This window comes from Acanthaster planci, linkage group LG02 (assembly GCF_054643075.1).
Source record: "Acanthaster planci isolate LZ-2023a linkage group LG02, COTS_SCS, whole genome shotgun sequence".
Lineage (NCBI taxonomy): Eukaryota > Metazoa > Echinodermata > Asteroidea > Valvatida > Acanthasteridae > Acanthaster > Acanthaster planci.
Window position 1 is genome coordinate 15,684,457 of NC_141778.1, and position 12,576 is coordinate 15,697,032.

A 12,576-nucleotide genomic window follows, 5' to 3' on the forward strand; every position below is an offset into this window, starting at 1 on the left:
CATGGTTGAAGTGGCCGGGCCACGTTGTAGACCTGTAAACACGGCCTTTGTGTACTCCTCTGTTGATACTAGGCCCCGACATGCCTGACTCCGGATAGGCAACACAGGCCTCTTTCTTCTTCCTGACATCACTTGACATGCTTGACATCCACTACAAAGGCATTAGGCGAGGGTTTTATGAGCTGAAATTTAGCTAGAATGTTGACCCTGCCCCTTACCCCCAGAACTGAGGGGTTCGCTGTCCACCACGCTCTCAGGAAGGAGCATGGTGGATGAAGAACCCCACTGTTCTGGGGGTATACTACCCCTCAAACTAGTCTAAGTGCAGGCTGCTATTTGAAGGAACTTACCTTTTAAAAGAAATTTATTGCCACCACAAAACAATAAACTTCGTACGTGAATTTATCAACGGATAAATTTTGATTGCATTTGATCCTGACTCCTTTACGCACCAAGCAGTGGAAGCCCCAGGTGAGAAAATGCCTGTCTGGTCGATCAATTGTATATGAATACAATCACGACCCTAACTCCTTTACCTCTAAATTTAAAGGGAGCTCTGCGAAAGCACCTGTTTTAACTGTTAGCATTTTCAAAATACTGACGGCTATTTCATGATTTCATGATTGTGTAACATGCAGTGCTCGGAAAGAATTCCGTTTGGACGCCACTAATTTTTCTCCTGCAGTGACCCATTAGCCATCTGAAATCAATAAATGTCCTAAAGAGCCAAATTTAACAGTGCAAAATTGAGGGATTCACTCAGAAAACACTTAAAATTGTTAAGATTAGTCTCATAGGGTTGTGCACAGGATTTCAAGCAGTGTCCATATGGAATTCTTTCGCAGTTTTCATGATACATTTCTATAAATATTACAAAAAGGTAAAAAGACCTGACACTCCTGAATTGATTTGACAACACTCACTGTACTGCACTGTAGGCCCTATCAGTAGTCAGTTTTGTTGTGACTCAAACCAACTGTCAGTATTTTGATGATTGATTTCGGTAAAAGTTTACCTTGATGTGATGAGTGGCCAAACTCTCAGAAATACTAAAAAATATGTAAAATTGGATTTTCAAAAAATATTTTGGGTCATGAAAACTGTCTCAAATTTTAGAGTTTTCAACTTCAAATGTTTTCGCATAGAGTCCAAGTAGGGCTGTACATGTAATAGATATAGGACAAATTTCAAATGGAGGTATTTATCATGTTTGCAGCCCTCTGTGTAGGCTCATACAGCTCTACGGTAGGCTAGCCTATAGGGCCTTATTAAAACTTCAGGAACAATTCTGCACAATGTACTGTACATTGCATCTCAACTCAGTAGTACTGAGCAGTACCCAGTGTCACTGAAATTGTAGTTTAAATAAAACAGGCCCATGCTGCATTAAATTTACAAGTCAACCTTGTAGGCCTACATGTACACGTATGCTTTGTGTAGGCCTGTCAAGGGGCAGTTTCACGGGAAAGGTTGCAAAAAAGTCTCATGAGGGGTCAGAAATGAAACTTGTTATATCAATAAACCATGTTTCTCATACCTTTATTCATACACTTAATTGCAGTTTCTGGAAAATTTGAATGAGACTCCTAATCTTGTGTTTTAGCACCTGTTTTAGTTTGTATCTTGAGAACCATAATGCATAAGGCCTTGACAATTTTTTTTTGAGATTGCAACAATGTAAAACTCCATGTGAGACAAAAAGCATTAAGTTCCATCAAACTTTCCCTATCAAAAAAAGCATCTACATTTATATCCAATTTTTCATTTTGCAACCTTTCCCATGAAACTGCCCTAAGTGCAAATTATCTCTGTACCAAAAAATTGATGTCAGGGATGTAGCTGAAAGAGAAGTGTTGTACCTTTTTTTCCCCTAGGTCCTATCGCTGACGTGTGGGGGAGGGGTAGATGTCGACAGCAGTGTCACCATGGTCAAACACTGCTACCAGTGCATGTAGATTGTAGACCAGTTGTAGTGTGAAACCAGTTCTCTGGATAAGTGTCTACCCGGGTAAGTCCAGAGTACATGTAGTTTGAAAAGGGCTAGTGTGAATAAATTCGCTCCCATTCACCACCAGACCACTTTGTCTATTTACACGTACCACTTCACCCACAACCACTCACCCAATTACTGATTTGCCCAAATGGCAACTTCACCCACTTGCCACTTCACACATGTACAAGTACATATGTACAATGTGTTACTTTATGTCTATGAAGAGTACCAGGCTGGTACCTGTAGTCTACTACATGTAGCTAAGCCTTCATTATAATGTTAACACTTTATGCTGCAAATTTCAGTAATTTTATATTACATACAAATGGGCTGCTAAAAAAATATACATGTATGTTACTTTGAACTCCGATATATGATGTGTTGGGCACAATCATTCAGTGTGTGTGACGGCTCGACCTTAGCAGTCTGTCAGTTTTATTGCATAATTTACTGGTAACTCCTCTCACATCTGATCGTTTTTTCTTTCTAATTTGCCGTAGTGGAGAATTGTTTTAAAAAAAAAAAGGAAAGTAAAGTTGACGATTTCGTACAGGATTGACTGATAGTGCAGTGCAAATGCATGATCATGCAGATCGACTGATCACACCCAACCCAACACTCGTGTACATGTAAATGCTAGCCGTAAGAATACAGGTACATGTATTATGATATTGTTTTACTTCCGTGGAGAACTAAAATTCTGCTGTGTTTATACACGTAGATCGTAAATGCATGGAAAGATACTTTTCACTTGGTGACAGGCATTATTTTGGTGGGGTGAGGCATTTTGATTGAGGCCTATTTCACGTTTCAAGTCTGTAATTATTTTTAAAGTCTTAAAGAGTACCAGTAGAGCACATACATGTGTGAAGTGGTGCCTGTGTGTAGGCAAAATGGGAAAGGGGTGGGGGGAAGTACACATAGTTGGGTGCGAAGTAGTAAATGGGCAAAGTGAAATGGGTGAAACATATACATGTAGAGTTGGTTCGTATGATAAATCCAACCCTACATGTACGTGTATGTAGGGACTACAAGCTCCATGAACATGCCAGTAAGTCTACATGTAGTTCACTTCGCAGACCCCCCCAAAAAATAACTGTTTTGAGAGATCATTCAGTCCGGTTGCTGCCATAGTCACATGACTAATATTCCTGAAACTGGCCAACATTTCTCTGACCAAGTCCCCTGATGTTGGGGTACTGTCATCTTTGCAGATTTCTCTACATGCTTTATACTGGTGATTCAAACAGGTCTTCAAATTTTCTTGGTTTACTTTTTTTTTGGCATATTCTCCACATTTGCACAACTTTGGTTGTGCTGTCTATGAGTGAAAGATAAACCCCTAAATTTTCAGGGTTATTTGATTTTCCAAATCTTTTTTTAACTTCTGGAGACTACCATGGAATAAGTTATTTCACCCCCAATTTAACCTATCAAAAGTTAATGAGTAAGTTGACTTGTTGGAATTTCAGTTTCTTCCTCGCTCTGAGCCCCAGGAACATCATGGATCACAGATGGAGGTGACAGGATTGATGAAGTCAGGACGTAACAAGACAGTGCACTGACATGTAATAATGAACATCATGTCTGGAGAAAGGTGAGGATTGATGCATAAGTGGAATTGCACTGAGGGGCCGCAGCATTCAATAAAAGGACACCCAGGTCCCAAAAACATAACGTGCTGTAGTATTCAATGGGAGAAAGGTCTCTGCATTTGATAGCATAGTTATGCAATTTTCATGTCATTGGATACGAGCTGGTCTCGTGCTTTTAGTGCTGATTAATCAATTGACTTCATAAAGCCAAACTCCAAACACCTGCTGAGGCCTGTTGTCATCCCAACATTCATTATCTCGCCCTGTCACGAAGTATGTCATATGAATGCATATGAACCTTGTTAATAACAGCGCTGTTACTTTTACATTCTGCTTACAACAAAGAAGTTTTAATTTCCAGTCCATTGTCTTTCATTTGTTTCATTCCGGATAATACAAAGTTTTTGTTATACAGAGATGAGATTCTTCCGCTTTTTTGGCAGATTTCCACTTTGGGGACTTTGAAAATCCGCTTTTGCAAATAAATTCCTCCTTTTTGGAGTGTCTGATACTGTGATAGTCAGCTTAGAAATTCTGATATTTTAAACTTTTGCAACCCATTTCATCAAGATGATTTTCGACTTCCAGGTATCAAATATGATAAAATGAAATAGATAATAAAATAAAATTGCATTTCTCATTGCTTACCTTCCATGTGTCACGTCATTTTTATTTTGTCCTAAGTGCTTCAAAATCATCGACCTCAAAGCGCTGTGTTGTGCCATGCGATGCCATACGTTCATGTGTAGTTTAGGTACACACGGTCAACGTGCTCACACAGATATGAAACAAGGCTAAAATTGGGAGGAAAAGTTGAAAATTTTCCTGGGGGCCCTTAAGCAGGACCCAGGACCCCGTGCCGTAAAGGTCTTCGCGCTGCGCACTCGCAAATTTCCCCTTTTTTCATTTTCTTAGAATCTCATCCCTGGTTATACCAAGATAAACTACAGTGTGCAATGTCTAAAGGACTTTTCACTGTGGCTTTGGCCGCAGGGTTTGGTATATAAGTGGAGACCAGGAATACATACCAAGTTCTTTGGTCAGCAATTGATTCCTCCAGGAATTGAGTACCCAATAATCACTTCACAAATTTCCCAGCCAACCGATAACAGCTTCGAATTCTGGCTTGCCTTAGTTACCTTCCTGTTTGCCTCCATGTTGTAAGGACTGAAATATGTGCCTTTCTTTATGCAAACCTTGAACAAATGCAATGTTGACTTCGCATTTGACCTGAGTTATTAACAGTCAGAGTTTGTGTTGTTGGGTTCCCCCCCCCCAGCTCTCGATACCTGTCTCATGCAAAGAATGGCAAGGACCAGCTTGAGTTAGAAGAACAAGAGAAGCATGCAGACATGAAGTGTGGTGATGTATGTATTCATGTACATGTAACTTCCAAATGCAAGTGGTAAGGAATACCTGTTTTGTTTTGCCAGCATAAAACTTTGTCTGGTGTTGCTAAATTTGGAGTAATTGCAGAATACCCCGCCACTAAATAATGAGCCACATTTACAAGTACAAAGCAAAGCATTCCACTGGTGGCTGTGTATATGAATTGGAATTGAGATAAGTTACCAAGAGGAAGGATTTATCTGGACAGTGTAAACGAGCAGGTACATTCCTTGGGCTCACCTGTCATATGCACAAAGCCAATGGGAACTCACATTCAAGTTGTAACCAAGCACCTGGTTAGAGGCTACTGGGATACGAGGGGAATAAGAATGACATGGCCCAAAGAGGGCACTATTTTTGTCAGTGATTAAAATAACACACTGTAGTGAGTGGATGCTAATTTAGGGGTGTGAGGATTCAGCTGATATCGGGGAGTACATATAACTGTAGAATGCAGTGCCACGCGCGAATGTACCCCCTAAAATCACTGGCTACGATGTCACGTCGGATGGGAGTGACTCCAGGAAGAAGGTGGAAAAAGTCCAAATCTAGTACCCGGTTGGTGGCTACCTGTAGGTGGCAACGTGGCCTGAGAGGGTGCCATATTTTCTATAGTAAAATGGGGTTTGGGGATTTGTGCACAAAGTGAACGGGAAGAGGGCGAAAAAATTCTAAGTCCTAACCGAGTACCGTGGTGTATGCATGACGAAATAGATAAATGAACTGTTCCATGTTTCACATAGGGAAAACAAACATCGACTGAATAAACATTGGCACAAAGTACATTGTACATGTATGACAGCAACCTGTGCATATACATGTACATGTGTATAGTACAAGTTTTTACTTCATTACCACCAATGAAAGAAAGGAAATGCATGTAATGCACAATAATTAAAGTTGAAATGGCAACTTGGAAAAGGTTAATTAATTTTAAACATGTGGAAGAATCAGACAGAGGTTTTCCCCACATCTTTGAGTACTTCGAGGGCCACTGACGAATTGGCAAAATGACGTCACCGTTCGTGAGGAGGTGGCTCCTTGAATGAATGCTCAAGAGGTAAGGACTGGTTCCCCCCCAAAAAAGCAGATTTCCCACTTGATTTCTTGGCATTGCTCAGGGTGCAATGTATTATGCAAAGTCACCGAGATGAATTATTAATGAAAAGAAAGTTGTACATTCACGAATAGGGAAATTATGTGGAGCAGGGTTTGCCCGGTATGTATCTGTGCGTGTATACATCAAAGTAGAACCCAATGGTTGCTGAATTGATAATTCTGTAGAATGAACTTTAGTTGGCTCAATCATTTCTGTAAGCAAGTTTGCTTCCAGTATTGCGACGTGATGATCTCTTCACAGGCTCATGTAATGTGGGGAGGGCAACCATTCCTAACAAGAAATGGAATTACATGTAGTTGAAATGTGGAAATCAGACAGACATTTGTCCCACATCTTCAAATACTTAGAGGGCCACGAAGACATCATCGTTTATGAGAGCAAACAATTGCCATCTTTTGTCACTGAACTGTGAAGCCGTGAATTGCCTGAATTTATGTTCAAATATTTTGAAGTCGTCAAAGGAAACAAAATTGGAGACGTCAGTAAAAGCAGCCATGGTATATGAAGTTGTCAAGTATGAGTGTTGAGTAAAACACCTAACCACATGAAGTTAACCAACACAAATAATTTGGCCTATGTAGCATTGAAATACTTGTACATTTAGGTGTAATGTCACACTAGGGTAATGCGTATGTGATGGTGGTGTGGGATATGACTCGGAGGCTGTGCTCAATAATCACATAAATAAAACATCACAGCTGTTAAAGGCTTATGCAAATATGAGGCCCTTCAATTTTCTCCCCATTAACTCATGTCGAGATGTGCAGTTGTGGAATAAAATACATGTGCATGTACATGGAGGTATATATGAAGGAAGAAAAAAGCAATAATGGCTTACCTCAAGCATGATGTATTTTTGCATGTCACAGTAAGATGTCAAGCGTAAAGCCCTTTCTAGAGTATTGTGAGTGATTTCTGAAGATGGCATGCTCAGGTCATTGCCACTAAATAGATAATTAAGTACGTGATTGATCACATGAAGGCTGAGGGACAGTCTCTGGACTTCTTCGATTTTCTTTGATTTGGGAGGTACTGTACTGTACTCGCACACTGCCGGTTCTGATGGCTTCATTATACATAGACAAAGTCATTTAACATCAGTTGTTGGATTGATGTGCAAGTCAAAGACAGCAGAGATGAAATCGATAACAGATGAGATGCGTGGTTGACTGATGTACTGCTGGGATTCCAGTCATCGTTGGGGGGTTGGACAGTAGCACTCTGGCGTTAGGATGAAAAATCTGTCAAGTTATCCCTGGCCTTTGTCCATTAGGACCAGCAGTTTGGCCAATGGCTGAAGTTGCGTGCTTCCAAGAATACAAAAAAGTGTCGCGGCCAGAATTTGCTTATCTGCGTGTGTTGCCATGGTAAACTAAGCCCCTCACCGGAGAAAAGTTCACAGAGAAGTATTGCTGTTAGTGGATGCTGCAAACATTGTGAGAAAGTTTCCAGGAGCCTCGGAAAACAAACTGCCATAGTCAAAAGGGGTGCTTATGAGGCGTTGATGTAACTGGGCCCAAGTTCTTGGATGTTGCTTCAAAATTTTGGCAAACATAGACATCTTTGCAGTGAGGCAGTCACATTGATAGTGAATAGAAGTAATCGTTTTCGAAAAAGAGTGGCCCCAACCTGTTTAAGTGTGCTTGTGCAAAAGAACAAATTTGCTCACCATTAGATAATACATTGAAATAGGAATGCATCGGATTGGCTGTTACAACTGATGTACATGTAACTTGTAGTCAAATGAAAATTTACTATCAGGGACTGTTACCAAGGGGTTGCAGTGTGCTTGCATCCCTGTTCTCCAAATTTGAAGTTCAACAACATGGATTTTCTCCGAGAACTATGTCACAAGGCACCCAAGTTGTAGAGACATCCTCATATCAAAGGAAAGACAAGGGGGCTTGTACACCCATAATGACGTATGACAGACTCTGCACAGAAGTGCTATGGAGTCATGATACCACCATCGCATGGTGCCAAAACCATGATCTCTATACCCAGCAAGAAATGAGACCGAGGGGTACCCCCCCAACATGTCCAATCCCTATACACATTCCAGACTATTGTTACTTAACACATCCCCCCAAGATGTCTGAAAGGAATTCCCCAGATTCCTGCGAGACAATGACCAACACAAAGCAGGGGGGGTTCTCTCCGTCTCATACCTTGCTGCATATGATGATCTCATTGCCAACAAAATGGCTTGTCCGGCAAGCTATGACGATAGCTCATTGCAAAGACAGAGGATGTCTTCACAACTTGGGTGCCTTGTGACATAGTTCTTGGAGATAATAATATAGCAAGTCTGATCAGTGATCAGTGGGCTTTATTTTCCTACATAAAACATCCTCGCAGGCCATGAATACAGAAGTCAGTCTGCTTACTGGCTTTGATTTCTATTTGAATTTGGTGCCTGAAATGCAGAAACATAAATAACTTAATACAAACTACATGTACTCACACAATACAATAAATGGAAACAAGTAGAGAAGTCAGAAGTTTTCCCCTCACAAGATATTCTCAATTAGGAAAATCCAAATGTCACGTAAGGAATATTATGAGAATTTGCAGTTTGCAAGGGCACAGTAAAATAGTGGGTCAGGTAAAAAAAAAAAACCTACAAGAAATAAATTGAAAGATTAAGTATCCACAGAAACCCATACCTGTAGTCTTGCAACATACACAAATTGTCCCAAAAGCTCACATGACAAATTTACATTAAATTGCTAAATTTAACAATTTACAAAGTGACTAAGTCAAACCTTTAATCAAAGGTGTTTTTACAAGCCTCTCACTGCAAGTCAATGACGTACGGTATCATTACGGCATTATATGGTAGTGCTGGGCTATCGGACTTCAAGAGGTAGACTGTGATTCCAGCAGTCAGAACTCAAAGTAACGAACATAACAAAATCTGGACTAAAAGACAATCTGTCCTTAAGGCATAGCTGTTGGTGCAGGAATGAGCTCGCACCCACATGTACATGTTCTTACAGAAGAACCACACCCTTAACAGCTCAATAAGCTCTGAGAATATCAATACATGTACAAAGAACAACTTGGTATGCGTATGCAAGGTACAGCACATGTAAGGAATATGGCTGCAGAAAGTTCAGAACAATGAAATACATGAAAAGTATTACCACATGTACCACACCCAAGGGAAGGCTAGTCACACTGGTATAGTCTGATAGTGCTAACATTGGAGGGCCTAGGCCTGGTTGAAGATGATGATCGCAATGATAATTAATTGTCCTTGTAAAATTCAATCAATTTGATCTCCACTCCTAGTGCTTCCACCAAATTTGGAGGATTGTACGGAGATGAAATACCATTTTCTTCAATACCTCAGTGCACTCTGCAAACTTCTTGAAATCCAAATTTCGATACAGCAAGTCCAAATTGTTAATGGACAACTAGTGACGAATGGTACATGTACTTGAAGCAAGGTTGAGATTTGTCAAGGCGCCCTGAAATTGCTGAGCTGTCTCGTCTTGTTCTTGAAGTTTGTGAACCAAAGAACCAAAATCCTTTTTTTTTTTGTGTAAATTTCTTCCTTAAGAGCATTTTTTTCTAAGACCATATTTCAGACACAGGAGCAAAAGGCAGGAGAGGCAAACAAACACTAAAATGTCTGGAAATGTTGCATCTTGGTGTCGCAACTTAACCACACAACTTCATTTGGTATTTTAACGCAAGAGAAAAACTGGAACATAAAGGGCATTGCGGAAGTCTTAAAATCCTTACTGCGTGTGTGCAGTAACAATGCTACATCTGCTAGGCCCAATTTCTCTTGTCACCAAATGGCAACCCTTGTGCTATCTAGTTGATAATTACCCTTGGCTTCCCTGCAGGTATAATGCTCTCTTTCCTCATCAAGAAGAGGAGGAAAGCTACACTATGCACAAATATCAAAGGAATATGTTGCTGTCATCACAATCCCCAGTTCTTTGTTCATCACTGAGAGTATTGCCCAAATTTTCAGAAGCACTCCTGATTGCTGCACTGGAAGACTTTGTACTGTTACAAGTACCTGTAGATGTATAAGTGATCTGCTTTCAACCGAGTACCACTGTGGAGTTTTAAGTAAAATTTGAGAGATGAATATACTATCCACCAAGTTTCTTTGCATTGTTTTCAGCAAATCTTCCCACCTTGCAAACTCTTTCATGTGCTCTTCAACATCGTTCCTGCTTATCTATATGTTTTGAGATTTATTTCAGTGACTGTAGTTTGTTTTACTGTCTCTTGGACCCGCAAATCACCCTCTGTGTGGCCGAAGAGAGTGCCGTTGCCCCTGGCACCTGTACTGTTTTTGCATGCTTTGTGGGAATTGTTTATACTGCCTATGTTTCGAGTGAAAGGTACTTGAAGCTGATTCATAATGACTTCTGGTACAGATGACTGTCATTGCACTCGCAAGGTAAATTTGCGTTCCCAGTGTGCCATGTAAACTGCCCTTTGCTCAGTCATTTTGAAAGAAATTTTTCCGTTGTTTTAAAGAAAACTTTTCAGTTGTCTCCAGTGACCCTCATGCTTGTTCTAATAGCAACATATCCCTGCGAGGTCTAAAATTTCCACGGAATGATTAACAGTCTCTTTCGTGCAGCCATGCCTCTCCAATTAAACTAATCTTTGTTTGTACATGTAAATTGTATGGAAATAACTCTATGACTAGATAGTCATTTCTATGCAACCAGAAATTATTGTAATTTGTGGTGTAATCCTTGTCATGATCAGTGGAAACATTATACAAGCACTGGAACACATACCCATAGTCTCATCCTGGTGCTCAGTGTATAGTGATACAGTGATGGGAATCTTCTGCAATCTCTCCTTAACCTGACTCTTGTAGCTGTAGTCCCTTGTCTGCCTGTACTCATTTTCCCTTACCTCAAGTTTTCTCAGCCAAATCCCAGGCTATGCCTTGGCAGTGTCACAGTCCACTATTGTATGACTGGCAAACTGTAACTGAGTTATTGAACACATTTTCACACATACTGCATCTCATTTTCACAAAGCCATTCTCACCATTCCTTGATGCCGTATGTTGCAGTGCGTGCTCCTCGAACCTGTGCACCATTGCCACACTGAATTGCTGCAAAAGTTTTATTAACAACATTGTCCTCTGTTTCCGATCGGCATACTACATGTATACTGTGTGTGTTATTCTTTCTGATGTTAAACTCATTTTCCCAGCAGACAAATCCTACTTTTTCCATGAGAGCCATTCACACCTCTTTGCAATCAGTTGCAGATATAAGGAGAAGTGAGGTCTCTTTGCTGAAGCCATAACATTTCATAAATTTCTCTTTTTTTTTTGCTTTTCCTGACACCTCTTCCATGTACACACACATGCCGTCATTTAAGATATTGGTTTAGAAATCAAAGTAGGGAGATATACATGTACAGGTCTGTTCTTGGAAATTTAATGACATACATGTATGTACAGTATTCTTCATGACCTCAACATTCTTCTCCCTTCCCAGCATGCAATGCAACTATCACTCACTACTACCCCCACCTCTTTCTTAGATGGAAGCTAGAGGTGGGTGCGATCTTTTGCATTTTCATAATTTCCCAAGAGCCCACTTGATGTCTTTTCCCTACTTTTCTTCTTGGCCTGTCTTAAACTGTGATCTACAGTAGTCGTCCTGCCAAACGACAATGGGCAAGTTCCCTTTATATGCCTGCGGGTGGTGAAACAAGAGGCAGTTTGAAAATAAACAGTTAAAATTTGAAAGGAAACTGAACTTGCTTGCATTTGAAGCTCACAGTTGATTTAGCTATTGAGAAATACCCTTTATTCAATACAAGACTGACCAACCTGTGTTCTTGTTACACGTATTCTTCCCAGACATTCAAGGTGTGCAGTACTGCGTACAAAGAAAGTACATACATGTACAGGACAAGTAATTGTTCTATTGTTTAATGTACATGAATGTTTGGATGTCATGTTTTGTTTTAGAGTACATGTACATGTATACACAAGTTATTCACATCATTGACGAGTGCAGACTTTACATGTCGCACAGAGTGCATTTTAACATGTACATGTAAGATTTTAAGTCATTGGTGGGAGCAAACATAGCAGTCCTTGTCTTTCATTTGTGCCAGTAGTTCTAAACTGAGGCCAACTAAATATATGTTACCACTGTGTTTTTCACCACTAAGTATCTCAAGAGTCTCCCATTAATTAAGTTTGCTCTTCAGTTCAGCTTTACGTTTGGCTCATCATACTCATGGCAATCACAACGGTTACTCTGCTAATCTCATAAGAATTGAAAAAATTGGAATACTATGCTTGGATACCCTCTCAGTATGTATTAGAAGAAGTGCTGTACCTTGGTCATTCTCAATCTAAGCCACAAGTGTCCATTGCCAATAAAGTAGCTGAAAGTTCAGTATTAAAAAACTTGCATTCCTTCAGTGATAGCCATGAAATGAAGGTCAAATGCTGACTATTGAATCTAAAA

At 40.2% G+C, this 12,576-nt stretch overlaps 1 long non-coding RNA gene and 1 pseudogene across 5 annotated transcripts in view; one reads left to right on the top strand and one right to left on the bottom strand.

The window, feature by feature from the left end:
- The first annotated feature begins 146 nt into the window (after nt 1-146).
- LOC110973222 (uncharacterized) overlaps nt 147-12,576 on the top strand; it is a 55,173-nt gene continuing 42,743 nt past the window's right edge. For 3 of the 5 annotated variants that reach the window (XR_015424453.1, XR_002597443.2, XR_015424454.1), the window contains exons 1-3: nt 147-2,008; nt 3,466-3,590; nt 4,868-4,993. This is a non-coding gene — a long non-coding RNA (uncharacterized LOC110973222). Of the gene's footprint in view, nt 2,009-3,465; nt 3,591-4,867; nt 4,994-5,800; nt 6,038-12,576 lie in introns of those variants that run through there. The other 2 variants (XR_002597444.2, XR_015424455.1) reach the window with 2 other exon arrangements.
- On the bottom strand, nt 6,332-7,892 carry LOC147799943 (uncharacterized; annotated as a pseudogene).